Genomic DNA, 18,106 nt, shown 5'->3' with positions numbered 1-18,106 from the left:
GTGTAGATTTGATAAAAATATGAAAATGAGAATAAATTTGATATAAATTGAACATGTCATTGTAATTATTTTGATTGATGATTTTGCTGACACTAATGCATATTTGGATGCACAAAAATTGTGTTTGATGTGTTTTGCAGACTGAAAGGGGTGAATCTTCATCCCAAGCTCGCATTGCTCCTCCTGAGAATGCGGAATAACAGGATATTGATAACTATTACAAACAAGATATACCTCATCCAGTTATGACATTTTCAAATATGCACGTGGAAAATTTGCACCCGAACTTGAGATTAGACAGACGTTGGATAGATTATCCAAAATACCAAAGGGGCTTGCATACTCTTCATTCTAAAGCTGTTGAAGTACCTAGGGTAATAGAATGGGAACCGTTAAAAGCTGTAGAATTGGCCGAGCCAATTAGAGAATTACTTACACAGAGGTATGGTAATTCTACTTTTAACGATTGGGTACGATTATTCAACATGCGTAGACCTGTATATAAAGTATGGTGTGAAGAATTATTGTGTAGTATAGAAATAAATGATCGGGTAACTAGTTTAACCGATTGAACTTTTATTAGATTTTTGTTAGGAGGTTCGATGCGCCACATGTCTCTACTAGACATGGCTCAGGCCTTATGTATATATACGCCTGAGGAGCTAGCATCTGCCGATTGTCGAGGGTTGATATTGAATGGTAGGAAGATTGATGAAAATTTTGATACGCATGGTGTATGGAGTCAAATGACTAGCCATCACCGATTTAAAGGGGGAAATTACTCTTATTTGGATATAGATAGAGCTGAGTTAAGAGTAATTCACAGGTTTTTAGCGAACTCGATTACACAACAATGTAAAAAATAAGGAAAAGGTAAATGAGCAAGATTTATTTTACCATATGTGTATTCGAGACCCACAAAGCACTGTAAGTATACCTTATTGTGTGGGTTATTATTTATCAGCTATGGTTAGGGAGATGAGACCGCACAGTATAATAGGAGGTGGTATATTTATTACATTAATTGTTGAGTATCTCAATGTGGATATAAGTCGGGAGGGATTATTAATCGAAGAACCAGAATCCCACGATACAATTGGTTTAAATGTATATCATGGTGCTAAGGTTTTGAAGAGGTGAAATAACGCCGCAGTAAGATATAATGGAAGACATCCACAGGTTGAGAGAAATCAACAGCCATGTAATGTGGGAGGGGGAAATGAAATGACAGAAATGCAAAGGTTTATAGCTTCACAAGAGTATGAAAATGCTAGACATCGAGCATTTGAAGATTGGCAAGTTCATCAAAACCAAATCATAGCTCATTGCCAACATATAGGTAGAAACTATATTCCTACTCCAACGCCATTATTTTCTCCCTGGTCTATAGAGATGCAACCACCGTATCCTACTTATAACCCAGCTGAAGCATTTTATAACACATACGATTATGCATGGAACCCCTACTGGTATCAGTAACAACCCTAGTTTATTTAGTTTTATTTATTATATTTTTTGTGATGTTACTACATTATACACTTATGTTTATATTGTAATAGTTTTTTATAATTTTCTAACTTTTATTATTAGATTTTAATAATTTTTGAATGTGGGGTAATATACCAAACTTCAAAAATATGTATATATGTTAGCAGTTTATCTTATGTACACAACAGGGTAAAACAACGCATTTTCAAAGACTGACAGTAAGTTCAGCAAAAGTAACTAATTTTGACAACAAGATGCAAAATATATGTGAAATAACAACAAGGCGGAATGAACAAATGATATGCACCATTTATCATTCAGAAAACAAACGCCAATATGTTTGGAAACTTTGGTAAAATTTAATCATTTTTCTACGCTAATCACCCTCAATAATTTAAATTGTTACTGATTTCTTGCAAATGAGGGCATTGCAAGATCTTAAGTGTGGGAAGGGGTTAAATTCTTTCGGAATTTTAAAATTTTTACTTTATACACTTGGTTACCATTAAAAATACTAGTAAAGCAGTAGTTGTATTAGAATCTGGTGCTCTCTGATAATAAAGAACATCCCTAGTCTTATATACTGACTACCCAATTCTAGTAAAAATTTTCAAAATTTTCAATTAAATGAACTCAAAATCATGTTTATACATATTTATGAACGATAAAACTAGGTGTTAATACCGAAATTATTATTACCTCGGAAAGGACATAAACTGAGAAACAATCCAAAATGTTAGAATTCATTTAAAATGGAATAGAGGACAATAAAAAGGAAAATAAAAGCCAAGTGTGGGAAAATTTACCAAGTTATTTTAAACATATGTCACATATTTCTGTAACAAATAACTGAAAATACTTTTGCTTTGGACTAAACTAAAAAGTTTTACCCGATTTACTGTAATATATTTGAAAGAAAGATGGATCTACACGATGAATCAATTCCATCATTAAAAGGAAGTAAAGTCTTCCGAAAGAGAAACGCGCTTCTTGATTTAGGTCATGAAGTTGTCGTCCAGACCAGCTGTAGGTTGACGAAAAACCTAGAAAAGTCATCTCTAAAATCAACAGGAAATCCACGGACCTCAGCATAAAACAGGGTCGCCAAGTGGTCAGATTTATCCTAACCATTAGAGGATCTGTCTTGTAAAATGGGGAGGGCACCGTGCAAATTAGCCTGATAAGACTAATGAATCAGATCCTCAGAAAGGATAATCTCCTAAAAGATCAAAAATCAGCTTTTAAGACTGATATTACTCAATCCTTGAGATTGACCTTAAAGATTGAGAATTACAAACTCATGGAATTCGATGATATCTAAACTCGAGCTTGAACGAGAAAATATTTTGATCAAAATTACAAACCAATTTGTTTTCTGAAAACCCATTTTCAATGCGTTCATTACCATTGAACGTAAAATCCTTGGAATTCACCTGGAATTCATTAGGTCACCTGAACTAAATCGGGTGTCAACCGTAAGAATGGTGGTTGCATAGCATGGTCAAATACAGGACCTTGTGCCAGACCGAAAAATTATAAGGGTGAGCTTTACTATTGCTCCTACAAAGGATAGTAATTGCGTCCGACACGTTATAGACCATAATTAAAAGCATGTCAGGGGACATTGCCTTAACAGTTGCTTGTTCAATGCTTTCCTTTACAACCGGACGGTAGTTTATCGAAAGGTAATATACGGAGCAAGTATACTGGACGTGTTGCTTTCCTAATACAAGGTTCGCAAGTGGGTGACACAAAACCATAAGTTTTGAGCCAAAATTTTCAAATCTGAAACCCACAAAACCCACGAAAATATTTTTCAAACACCGGTGAAGGGTTATTTCGGAAAACTTATCTAGGGTAAAAGCTAGATTTAATTTTCAAAAGATCAAATGTTTTCATAAAGATCCAATTTCCTTAATGGATCTAAATTTTATAGTCATGTGGGACTGTAAACCATATCGTTACTACCATTGTTTATACCGCCGTATAGAAATCACTGATGTACAAAGTGTGAAGAATAAAGAAGTGATTCTAGTATTTCAAGACTATATTGCTTGAGGACAAGCAACGCTCAAGTGTGGGAATATTTGATAATGCTAAAAATGAACATATATTTCATAGCATTATTCCTCAAGAAAGACAAGCTTTTAGTTGCAATTATTCTATTTACAAGTGATATTCGTTTAAATAATAAAAGGTGAAGACAAAAGACAGATTCGACGAATTGAAGATGCAAACGACCAAAAAGCTCAAAAGTACAAAATACAATCAAAGAGGTTCCAATTATTGATAAGAAACGTCTCAGAAATTACAAGAGTACAAGATTCAAAATGCAAAGTACAAGATAATAAATTGTACGCAAGGACGTTCGAAAATTCGGAACCGGGACCAGAGTCAACTCTCAACACTCGACGCAACGGACTAAAAATTACAAGTCAACTATGCACATGAATATAATTTAATATATAATTAATTCTTAAAATTAATATATATATATATATTATATTATATTTAAAAACCGTCGGCAAGAAAGGATCCAAAATGGAGTGAGCTGTAAAATCAAACTCCGCGACTCGCGGAGTTTGAAGGGGAAAAATGCCGCGAGTCGCGGAGCCACAAATTATGAAACTGCCTATAAAGCTCGCGCATTTTGATCGTAAAAATATCCAAAATATATCTATCTCTCAATATATGTAAATGTATATATATATATATATATATATATATATATATATATATATATATAATTTATATTTTAATTTTAATTTTAATTTCTAATAATAAGGGTATGTTAGCGAATGTTGTAAGGGTGTAAGTCGAAATTCTGTCCTTGTAACGCTACGCTATTTTTAATCATTGTAAGTTATGTTCAACCTTTTTAATTTAATGTCTCGTAGCTAAGTTATTATTATGCTTATTTAATCCGAAGTAATCATGATGTTGGGCTAAATACTAAAATTGGGTAATTGGACTTTGTACCATAATTGGGGTTTGGACAAAAGAACGACACTTGTGGAAATTAGACTATGGGCTATTAATGGGCTTTATATTTGTTTAACTAAATGATAGTTTGTTAATTTTAATATAAAGATTTACAATTGGACGTTCCTATAAATAACCATATACACTCGATCGGACACGATGGGCAGGGTATTTATATGTACAAATAATCGTTCATTTAACCGGACACGGGAATGGATTAATAGTCTATGGAATTATTAAAACAGGGGTGAAATTATGTACAAAGACACTTGGCATAATTGATAACAAAGTATTAAAACCTTGGGTTACACGCAGTCGATATCCTGGTGTAATTATTAAATAAAGTATTAAAATTTTGTTACAGTTTAAGTCCCCAATTAGTTGGAATATTTGACTTCGGGTATAAGGATAATTTGACGAGGACACTCGCACTTTATATTTATGACTGATGGACTGTTATGGACAAAAACCAGACGGACATATTAAATAATCCAGGACAAAGGACAATTAACCCATGGGCATAAAACTAAAATCAACACGTCAAACATCATGATTACGGAAGTTTAAATAAGCATAATTCTTTTATTTCATATTTAATTTCCTTTATTTTATATTTAATTGCACTTTTAATTATTGCACTTTTATTTATTGTCTTTGTATTTAATTGCACTTTTAATTATCGTACTTTTTAATTATCGCAATATTATTTTATCGCACTTTTATTTATCGCAATTTCATTATCGTTATTTACTTTACGCTTTAAATTAAGTCTTGTATTTATTTTTAATATTTTACATTAGGTTTTAACTGCAACTAAGTTTTAAAATCGACAAACCGGTCAATAAACGGTAAAAACCCCCCTTTTATAATAATAATATTACTTATTTATATATTTGTATTTTTATAAATTAAACTAATATAGCGTTAAGCTTTGTTTAAAAAGATTCCCTGTGGAACGAACCGGACTTACTAAAAACTACATTACTGTACGATTAGGTACACTGCCTATAAGTGTTGTAGCAAGGTTTAAGTATATCCATTCTATAAATAAATAAATATCTTGTGTAAAATTGTATCGTATTTAATAGTATTTCCTAGTAAAATTTAATAGTATTTTATACACCTTAGCTTTAAACATCATTCGCCAAGAGGGAAATTTGATTGGTGGAAAGGAATTGCCTTCTTCTCATTTCCGTTGATTAAGTCGACTATGAACTCATCCCTAATTCATCCAGAAGTGAAGATGACTAACTAGTTGATCCATTCCGATTATACTGCGGTCGGAGCTCGTGTGGAAATCCATATCGGAATAGCTATTGGAATCCGAGGAACTGGAACTAGTTGAAGGATCCATTTCGTACGATCAGGGAATTGATTTTCGATATGAGATAGATTATAGGACTTAGAAACACATAATTTTCATATGTATATAGAATACCAAGATCCCATAAATTACGGAGGAATCTTCAGAAGCTGTCAGGCAAAGTTTACAGTAACAGATACGCTAAGATATGAATTTTGTCTATACACTATTCATGCAATCGATGCAATAAGATGTGTCTAGACTAAGAATGATAAGCAAGTAATTTTCGACAAAAAATGATAAGCAAAACTTTTGACATGCAGACACGGTCGAAGTCCAGACTCACTAATGCATCCTAACGACTATCAGTTAGACACACTAATGCAGACATAGTTCGCTAAGACCACCGCTCTGATACCACCTGTAGGGACCCGTCCTAATCCATCTGGACGAATACATTACATTTGGTTACATCGCGAGGTACTTGACCTCTATGTGATACATTTTACAAACATTGCATTTGTTTTTAAAAGACAAACTTTCATTTCATCAAAAGTTGACAGACATGCATACCATATCATAATATATCTAAACTATAAATGACTTGATAATATTCTTGATGAACTCAATGACTCGAATCAACGTCTTTTGAAATATGTCATGAATGACTCCAAGTAATATCTCTAAAATGAGCAAACGCACAGCGAAAGATTTCTTTCATACCTGAGAATAAAAATGCTTTAAAGTGTCAATCAAAAGGTTGGTGAGTTCATTAGTTTATCATAAATAATCATTTCATAATATTAATAGACCACAAGATTTTCATTTTCATTTATAATCATCCCATACATAGAGATAAAAATTATTCATATGGATTGAACACCTGGTAATCGACCTTAACAAGATGCATATAGAATATCCCCGTCATTCCGGGACTCCCTTCGGATATGATAAAATGGAAGTACTAAAGCAGTTCAAATTCTCTGACTGGGGCTTGTTAGTACCCATAGATCTATCTTTAGGATTCGCGTCAATTAGGGTGTCTGTTTCCTAATTCTTAGATTACCAGACAAAAAAGGGGCATATTCTATTCGATAATTCAACCATATAATGTAGTTTCGATTAATTGTGTCTATTTCGTAAAACATTTATAAAAGCAGCGCATGTATTCTCAGTCCCAAAAATATATATTGCAAAAGCATTTAAAAAGTGAGCAAATGAAACTCACAATACGATATTTTGTAGTAAAAATATGCATACGACGATACTGAACAATGCAGGGTTGGCCTCAGATTCACGAACCTATTTCAAAAATATATATATTAAAACACATAATGAACATATAATGGTATTGAAACCAGTTTATATATATTAGTTATATACTATATTACTTATTAAAAATATTAATGTATTTATTATTTCCAATATTATATATATATCTATATATGTTATTTTTATATTAAAATAGTAAATTAAATATACTTATGATATATGTAATAATTATATTTTTATATAAATATCTTTTGTTTGTTAAAATAAAAATTATGATAATACTAATAATATAATAATAATAATGATAGTAATAATAAAAATAATGATAATACTAATAATAATAATTTTGATAAATGTAATAATAACAACAACAACAACAACAACAACAACAACAACAACAACAACAACAACAACAACAACAACAACAACAATAATAGTAATAATAATAATAATAATAATAATAATAATAATAATAATAATAATAATAATAATAATAATAATAATAATAATAGTAATACTAAATGATAATATTATTAGTAATAATAATGATAATACTATTAATTATACTAATAATCATATTACTAATATTAGTGATAATAATAATTAACTTAAAAACAACAACAACTAATAATAATAATAATAATAACAACAAAAATAATAATACTTGAAACTACCTTCAAAAGCTTTTTCCCTAAAAAGAATGCCTCAGACAGGGCTTGAACTTGAGACCTCTCGCTCACCCACTATCACCCCAAACCACTAATCCATTTCGGTCATTCTAATATAATAGGAAACCCAATTATATTTCACTTACTATATATATATATATATATATATATATATATATATATATATATATATATATATATATATATATATATATATATATATATATATATATATATATATATACGGCCCAACTCCATTAACCGGCCCAACGACTAAAACAATTTTCGGCCCAGTATCCATAAGTACTTAGTTAGCCCCATTTATCGAAACCCAACTATCAAATTAGAAGCCCACGTATTAAAAGGATCAAGTCCACAAAAATCACAGCCCACTAATCTTTCTTGGCCCAAGTGAATTAGTGTCTACACTTGTGAAATTTTAAAAAAAAATTAATTGTTGACAGGGATTTAGTGGGGAGGGCCCTTCAGTTAAAAAGATATCAACATGCCTCATTCATAATCATCATTTCATGTCTAAAAAAAAAGCATGAAGGGAAAAAAAATAAGAATAACCTATTAGTAATGAAACCTCATTACATCATCATCAATCGTTTAACCTCCTCATCATTTTGTTGTTGTTGTTGTTGTGTCACGAAGGAACACGGAAAAAAATGGCTGTGGTTGCCTGCACATTCGAACAGGAATGGTATTTCACACTTTGGTTTCGTTCGTCTATAGAAACAAACTATGGGTTTCTTGATAATAAATCACGATGGTTAGTTGTGGTGTTTTGAGGATTCACAGCGAAAAAAGAACATGAGAAAAGAAAAAAATATAACCCAGGTGGTTCTTTGATCGTGCAAGGTTATCCATAGTTAAAACAAGTGGGTTTCGTTTCTTCGTTGTAACAGAAAACATGAGTGGAAATAGAAACATTAAGTAGTCGATAGTGGTGATATTGTTAAGGTGATAGTGGTTATGGTGATGGTGGCTCGCATAGGTATGGTGTTGTGGAGGTGATGGAAGATGGAGGTTGCGGAGATGGTGGCTCACGATGAAGGTGGTGAGGTCGTAGTATTCGATTAAGATGGTTTTAGGGTGGTAGACGGCGGGCATGGGTGATCGAAAGTGGTGATTGAGGATGGCGTGTTTGGTTGATCACGATAGAGGAAAAAGAAACGGGTTCTAAGGTGGTGGTGATGAGGTGATCGAAGTGGTGAAGATGATCATGGTGGTTTGGCGATTTAAGAAAGTGAGTTGTGTAGTTGATCAAGCAAGTTATCTATTTTTTTATGATTCATGTAAATGTATATGTATATATAAAATGATAGAAGATAACAAAGACAATCTACACAACAGTAATCCCACTTCATTATTTTGATTAACACAGGTGTTAATAACTATTACACTGCCGACAGTGTCACACGGGTGATGATTCGTAGTCCGTTGTTAATCAGTGGCGGATAAAAGTACACAGAAAAATTCCATATTTTTAAATTAAATATATTTATTTATTTTGGTCATTATGGTATAAAATTCAATCCTTAATTTGTTAAATAAAAATTACATCAACTGTCCCTCTCATTTCTGGGTAAAATATAAAAAGTGCTAAAACTTAACAAGTAGTTCCTAAATACGTTTTTAATAAGCCTAAAATTTATAGAACTCATTTTCGCATCACCATTTATTTTAAGATTACATAAGTTTGAATTTAACTTGTTTAATATCAATCAGAACATCAAACGAGTATTACAATCATTTAATATTTATTTTTAATATACTTTTATTTATATATATAGATATATTTTAAATAATAATTATTATAATATCCTATTTTTATTTTATTTTTCATAATTAAATTTTAATAGCAATAACATATAATATTTTAAATTATATTTTCAATTACCATTTATTTATATATATATATATATATATATATATATATATATACACACACACACACACACATATCTATTTACAATTAATTGTTCGCGAATCGTTGAAATTGGTCAAAGGTAATTGAATACATGAACATAGTTCTAAAATTTTCGAGACTCAACATTATAGACTTTGCTTATTGTGTCGAAATCATATAAAGATTAAGTTTAAATTTGGTCGGAAATTTCCGGGTCGTCACATACATAGCCTTGGTACAATGTTATGTCATCACTATATGTTTAATCCTAGATTAATTAGTGATCTTTTGCTAGTCATTACATAAGTATTACTTGACTACTTGCTATTAATACATGAGTATTATTTGACAATGTGCTAAATGTTAACTTGCTAGTAGTTACTTAATATATATGAATGGACTTTGTCTTGCTATAAGTTAGGAAAATACAAATGTATGCTTAGCCTACCATTAAGTGCAACTAGGTTGATAAAAATTGATATTTCATAATCAAATGGTCTCAAGTGCTTAAAGAATTATTAACACACATATTGAAATATCAAAGATGTTTAAGTTTAGCAACATTTCTAAGAATAGTTTAGTCTTGATTAACATGATGTCTTACAACACGCTTAATTGAACTTATTTGTTTCACTAGGTAAGACATCATTAACACATCTAATTAATACATGTGCAAGCTTAAAGATGAATAATAACATGCTTAGTAATTAATTGGGTTTTTGTCATCAATGACATGTTGACCAACCAATAGGATTTAAGAAAGTGTGTTAAAAACAAATAAAAGATTATGTTAAATCTGAGATTACCTCAATTGGTTATCAAGATTTGTATCCAAGAATGTTGGACTTCCCCCTTTTGTTATGACAAGTCACTATAAAAAGAATACAACCAAGGAAAGTCATACACTTAATGTATATAGTATTTGTATAGGATGATGAGTATCTTTTGCAGGTATTAAATGAAGTAAAGAGGCCAAAAGAACCAGGTTTGAATGAATTCAAACGGCCATACAACGGCTAGATGAAAATGACTTGGCAATGTGCGATCGACCCACAGTCGACCGTGTGCTGAGCCGCAGCAACGGCTAGTGTTTTTATCTCTCTTTATAAATAACAAGACTTGGAGAGCTTTGAAGATAGGACCCTCTTGCGTGCTTCAACTCTAATTCATCAGAGAATCACAAAATCTTAATTCATCATAGATTGTAGAAGTGCGGAAAACTTACTATCAAATTACTATCTTTGTGAGTTTACTTAGTGTTATATTATCCTTTGAATTGTCTTAGGATTTTCATCACTAGAAGGGTGAGTCTTGTACTTGTAACTAGAAGTATAAGCTAGTTTAGCTATCATCTTCCTTAAAGGGAATGAGGAAGTTTATTAATTCCATTGGGGATTAATACTTGTCCAAGATGAAGACAAGTTGATCTAAGTTAGAGGTAATCTTTCAAAGAGATAGAAAGATTAGGTTTGTTGTCTACTGATCATGCATATTAAGATTTGGTGATAACAATAGATACCCTGCAGAGTATGAAAAGCAGTTTGTCTTCATCTTCCGTAGCCATTAAGATTTGGTGATAACCCTTGTATGCATCTAGGAAACACTTGTACCGAAAACCTGATAATGATTCCACCTTCTAGTCTATCTCCGGGAGAGGGTAGTTGTCCTTAGGACACGCTTTATTAATGTCTTTAAAATCAATGCACATCCGCCAATTACCGTCAGCCTTTTTGACTAACACAGGATTAACAACCCATGTCTGATACCGCACTTCCCGCAGAATGTTTGCTTTGACAAGGTTATCTACTTCTGCACACAACCAATCACTGCGCTCAAGAGCCATATGCCGCTTATTTTGTCTAACGGGCGTGAGTGATGAATTAACATTCAATTTATGTTCCGCAATATCCCACGGAACCCCAATCATGTTTGATTCACGCCACGCGAAAACATTTGCGTTAGCGGATAATATTCCATGCAATTTGGCCTTTGTTTCGGCTGACAAGACTGCGCCAATTTTAATTCGCTTATCCGGATATAAATGGTTTGCTATGACCGTACTGCTTGCGAGTTGTTCTCCCATGCTGGGAACAGGCACAACTGAACCACACAACTCGGTTGTTTGATGTGATGCAATTGTGGCAACTCCTCCCTTCGTAGGAAACTTAATCAAACCATGCACCACAGATGGTATAATGTTAAAACATCGTATGAAATTTCTCCGAAGCAGCGCATTGTACCGCGAAGTTAAACGAACCATATAAAAGTCAACTAACTCATGTCTGACCAACTGCGGATTCTTATCATCTGCGAGCTCAATTATTAGCTCTATCCGGCCTAGCGGCCATGAGCTTTCTCAGGAGAACCCAGATAACATAATATCAGACTGGCGTAACCGCGTTTTAACTTCTGCAGGGAGGAAACGATAGAAATGCTCGTACATAATGTCAACGCCACTCCCGGTGTCAACATGCATACGTTTGATTTGTACCCCGCAAGTAGGGATGCGACACTTAATGATAATGGGCTCGATAACTGCGTCGATTGAGATTACAGGAGGAAATGTGACTGGGAGAAGTTCCTAGTCCAGGTGATCATTGTATTTTCTCCGCTGGCTAACTTTCTCTGCGTCGATCATTGATGTGCGTAGAGGCGTATATGAAATAGCTTTATTTTTACAACTAAATACTATTAAATACGATACAATTTTACACAAGATATTTATTTATTTAAAGAATGGATATACTTAAACCTTGCTACAACACTTATAGGCAGTGTACCTAATCGTACAGTAGTGTAGTTTTTAGTAAGTCCGGTTCGTTCCACAGGGAATCTTTTAAACAAAGCTTAACGCTATATTAGTTTTAATTTATAAAAATACAAATATATAAATAAGTAATATTATTATTATAAAAGGGGGGTTTTTACCGTTTAATGACCGGTTTGTCGATTTTAAAAAAACTTTAGTCGCAGTTAAAACCTAATGTAAAATAATAAAAATAAATATAACTTAATTTAAAGCGTAAAGTAAATAACGATAAGGAAATTGCGATAAATAAAAGTGCGATAAAATAAAATTGCGATAATTAAAAAGTACGATAATTAAAAGTGCAATTAAATACAATGACAATAAATAAAAGTGCGATAATTAGAAGTGCAATTAAATGTAAAATAAAGGAAATTAAATATGAAATAAAAGAATTATGCTTATTTAAACTTCCGTAATCATGATGTTTGACGTGTTGATTTTAGTTTTATACCCATGGGTTAATTGTCCTTTGTCCTGGATTATTTAATATGTCCGTCTGGTTTTTGTCCATAGCAGTCCATCAGTCATAAATATAAAGTGCGAGTGTCCTCGTCAAATTATCCTTATACCCGAAGTTAAATATTCCAACTAATTGGGGACTTAAACTGTAACAAGGTTTTAATACTTTGTTTAATAATTACACCAGGTTATCGACTGCGTGTAACCCAAGGTTTTAATACTTTGTTATCAATTATGCCAAGTGTCCTTGTACATAATTTCACCCCTGTTTTAATAATTCTAGTGACTATTAATCCATTCCCGTGTTCGGTTAAATGAACTATTATTCGTACATATAAATTCCCCGCCTATCGTGTCCGATCGAGTGTATATGGTTATTTATAGGGACGTCCAATTGTAAATCTTTATATTAAAATTAACAAACTATCATTTAGTTAAATAAATATAAAGCCCATTAATAGCCCATAGTCTAATTTCCACAAGTGTCGTTCTTTTGTCCAAACCCCAATTATGGTACATGAAATGTCCCGTTCTTATTGATTAAAAACGTTCCATATTAATTGATTTCGTTGCTAGGTTTTGACCTCTATATGAGACGTTTTTCAAAGACTGCATTCATTTTAAAACAAACCATAACCTTTATTTCATCAATAAAGGTTTAAAAAGCTTTACGTAGATTATCAAATAATGATAATCTAAAATATCCTGTTTACACACAACCATTACATAATGGTTTACAATACAAATATGTTACAACAAAATAAGTTTCTTGAATGCAGTTTTTACACAATATCAAACAAGCATGGACTCCAAATCTCGTCCTTATTTAAGTATGCGACAGCGGAAGCTCTTAATAATCACCTGGGAATAAACATGCGTAAAACGTCAACAAAAATGTTGGTGAGTTATAGGTTTAACCTATATATATCAAATCATAATAATAGACCACAAGATTTCATATTTCAATACACATCCCATACATAGAGATAAAAATCATTCATATGGTGAACACCTGGTAACCGACATTAACAAGATGCATATATATAAGAATATCCCCATCATTCCGGGACACCCTTCGGATATGATATAAATTTCGAAGTACTAAAGCATCCGGTACTTTGGATGGGGTTTGTTAGGCCCAATAGATCTATCTTTAGGATTCGCGTCAATTAGGGTGTCTGTTCCCTAATTCTTAGATTACCAGACTTAATAAAAAGGGGCATATTCGGTTTAATAATCCAACCATAGAATGTAGTTTCACGTACTTGTGTCTATTTTGTAAATCATTTATAAAACCTGCATGTATTCTCATCCCAAAAATATTAGATTTTAAAAGTGGGACTATAACTCACTTTCACAGATTTTTACTTCGTCGGGAAGTAAGACTTGGCCACTGGTTGATTCACGAACCTATAACAATATATACATATATATCAAAGTATGTTCAAAATATATTTACAACACTTTTAATATATTTTGATGTTTTAAGTTTATTAAGTCAGCTGTCCTCGTTAGTAACCTACAACTAGTTGTCCACAGTTAGATGTACAGAAATAAATCGATAAATATTATCTTGAATCAATCCACGACCCAGTGTATACGTATCTCAGTATTGATCACAACTCAAACTATATATATTTTGGAATCAACCTCAACCCTGTATAGCTAACTCCAACATTCACATATAGAGTGTCTATGGTTGTTCCGAAATATATATAGATGTGTCGACATGATAGGTCGAAACATTGTATACGTGTCTATGGTATCTCAAGATTACATAATATACAATACAAGTTGATTAAGTTATGGTTGGAATAGATTTGTTACCAATTTTCACGTAGCTAAAATGAGAAAAATTATCCAATCTTGTTTTACCCATAACTTCTTCATTTTAAATCCGTTTTGAGTGAATCAAATTGCTATGGTTTCATATTGAACTCTATTTTATGAATCTAAACAGAAAATTTTAGGTTTATAGTCAGAAAAATAAGTTACAAGTCGTTTTTGTAAAGGTAGTCATTTCAGTCGAAAGAACGACGTCTAGATGACCATTTTAGAAAACATACTTCCACTTTGAGTTTAACCATAATTTTTGGATATAGTTTCATGTTCATAATAAAAATCATTTTCTCAGAATAACAACTTTTAAATCAAAGTTTATCATAGTTTTTAATTAACTAACCCAAAACAGCCCGCGGTGTTACTACGACGGCGTAAATCCGGTTTTACGGTGTTTTTCGTGTTTCCAGGTTTTAAATCATTAATTTAGCATATCATATAGATATAGAACATGTGTGTAGTTAATTTTAAAAGTCAAGTTAGAAGGATTAACTTTTGTTTGCGAACAAGTTTAGAATTAACTAAACTATGTTCTAGTGATTACGAGTTTAAACCTTCGAATAAGATAGTTTTATATATATGAATCGAATGATGTTATGAACATCATTACTACCTCAAGTTTAGTAGGTAAACCTACTGGAAGTGACAAGAAATGATCTAGCTTCAAAGGATCTTGGATGGCTTGAAAATTCTTGAAGTAGGAGCATGACACAAAAACAAGTTCAAGTAAGATTTTTACTCGAATTAAGATAGTTTATAGTTATATAAATTGAATCAAAGTTTGAATATGAATATCACCTTGAATAAGAAAGATAACCTACTATATATAACAAAGGTTTCTTGATCTTAGATGATTACTTGGAATGGATTAGAAAGCTTGGAAGTAAATTAGTAAACTTGAAGGGATTTTTTGAAGTGTTCTTGAAGTGTTCTTCCTATGATGATTATAGCTTGATTCTTAAAGTGATTTTTGATGAAGATGATGATTAACTACTGGAAAAATACGTTCATAATAGTGTGTGTGTGTTGAGAGAGAATTAGAAAGAGAATTGGAAGTGAAATGGAGTGAATGATGAGTGGTAATTGGTGAGTGGTGAGTGGGGTTAAAAGGAGTTCTAGTTAGTTGACTAGCTCATGGTAGAAGTTAAAATTGATTAGTCATACATGACATAATCAAGAGTGTAATCCCATGCTAGTTCCTATTGGTATATACTCATAGTAAGTACGTTTTGAAGCTGTGTATAATACGGGTAAGAATACGACTAGAATTCTTGATGAAAGAAAAGAATGGAAAAGTAACTGTAACCATTTTCGTTAAGTATGAGTGTTTTGATATATGTCTTGAAGTCTTCCAAAAGTATTTTAATACATCTAAATACACTACATGTATATACATTTTAACTGAGTCGTTAAGTCATCGTTAGTCGTTACATGTAAGTGTTGTTTTGAAACCTTTAAGTTAACGATCTCAATTAATGTTGTTAACCCATTGTTTATTATATCTAATGAGATGTTAAATTATTATATTATCATGATATTATGATATATTAATATATCTTAATATGATATATATACATTTAAATGTCGTTACAACGATAATCGTTACATATATGTCTCGTTTCGAAATCCTTAAGTTAGTAGTCTTGTTTATATGTATATAACTCATTGTTAATATACTTATGGAGATACTTACATATCATAATCTCATGTTAACCATATGTATATCCATATATATATCGTCATGTCGTTTTTACAAGTTTTAACGTTCGTGAATCGCCGGTCAACTTGGGTGGTCAATTGTCTATATGAAACATATTTCAATTAATCAAGTCTTAACAAGTTTGATTTCTTAACATGTTGGAAACATTTAATCATGTAAATATCAATCTCAATTAATATATATAAACATGGAAAGTTCGGGTCACTACAGTACCTACCCGTTAAATAAATTTCATCCCGAAATTTTAAGCTGTTGAAGGTGTTGACGAATCTTCTGGAAATAGATGCGGGTATTTCTTCTTCATCTGATCTTCACGCTCCCAGGTGAACTCGGGTCCTCTACGAGCATTCCATCGAACCTTAACAATTGGTATCTTGTTTTGCTTAAGTCTTTTAACCTCACGATCCATTATTTCGACGGGTTCTTCGATGAATTGGAGTTTTTCGTTGATTTGGATTTCATCTAACGGAATAGTGAGATCTTCTTTAGCAAAACATTTCTTCAAATTCGAGACGTGGAAAGTGTTATGTACAGCCGCGAGTTGTTGAGGTAACTCAAGTCGGTAAGCTACTGGTCCGACACGATCAATAATCTTGAATGGTCCAATATACCTTGGATTTAATTTCCCTCGTTTACCAAATCGAACAACGCCTTTCCAAGGTGCAACTTTAAGCATGACCATCTCTCCAATTTCAAATTCTATATCTTTTCTTTTAATGTCAGCGTAGCTCTTTTGTCAACTTTGGACGGTTTTCAACCGTTGTTGAATTTGGATGATCTTATCGGTAGTTTCTTGTATAATCTCCGGACCCGTAATCTGTCTATCCCCCACTTCACTCCAACAAATCGGAGACCTACACTTTCTACCATAAAGTGCTTCAAACGGCGCCATCTCAATGCTTGAATGGTAGCTGTTGTTGTAGGAAAATTCTGCTAATGGTAGATGTCAATCCCAACTGTTTCCGAAATCAATAACACATGCTCGTAGCATGTCTTCAAGCGTTTGTATCGTCCTTTCGCTCTGCCCATCAGTTTGTGGATGATAGGCAGTACTCATGTCTAGACGAGTTCCTAATGCTTGCTGTAATGTCTGCCAAAATCTTGAAATAAATCTGCCATCCCTATCAGAGATAATAGAGATTGGTATTCCATGTCTGGAGACGACTTCCTTCAAATACAGTCGTGTTAACTTCTCCATCTTGTCATCTTCTCTTATTGGCAGGAAATGTGCTGATTTGGTGAGACGATCAACTATTACCCAAATAGTATCAAAACCACTTGCAGTCCTTGGCAATTTAGTGATGAAATCCATGGTAATGTTTTCCCATTTCCATTCCGGGATTTCGGGTTGTTGAAGTAGACCTGATGGTTTCTGATGCTCAGCTTTGACCTTAGAACACGTCAAACATTCTCCTACGTATTTAGCAACATCGGCTTTCATACCCGGCCACCAAAAATATTTCCTGAGATCCTTGTACATCTTCCCCGTTCCAGGATGTATTGAGTATCTGGTTTTATGAGCTTCTCTAAGTACCATTTCTCTCATATCTCCAAATTTTGGTACCCAAATCCTTTCAGCCCTATACCGGGTTCCGTCTTCCCGAATATTAAGATGTTTCTCCGATCCTTTGGGTATTTCATCCTTTAAATT

This window comes from Rutidosis leptorrhynchoides, chromosome 3, assembly GCF_046630445.1.
Source record: "Rutidosis leptorrhynchoides isolate AG116_Rl617_1_P2 chromosome 3, CSIRO_AGI_Rlap_v1, whole genome shotgun sequence".
NCBI classification, from domain to species: Eukaryota; Viridiplantae; Streptophyta; class Magnoliopsida; order Asterales; family Asteraceae; genus Rutidosis; species Rutidosis leptorrhynchoides.
This window is presented reverse-complemented; position numbering follows the sequence as displayed.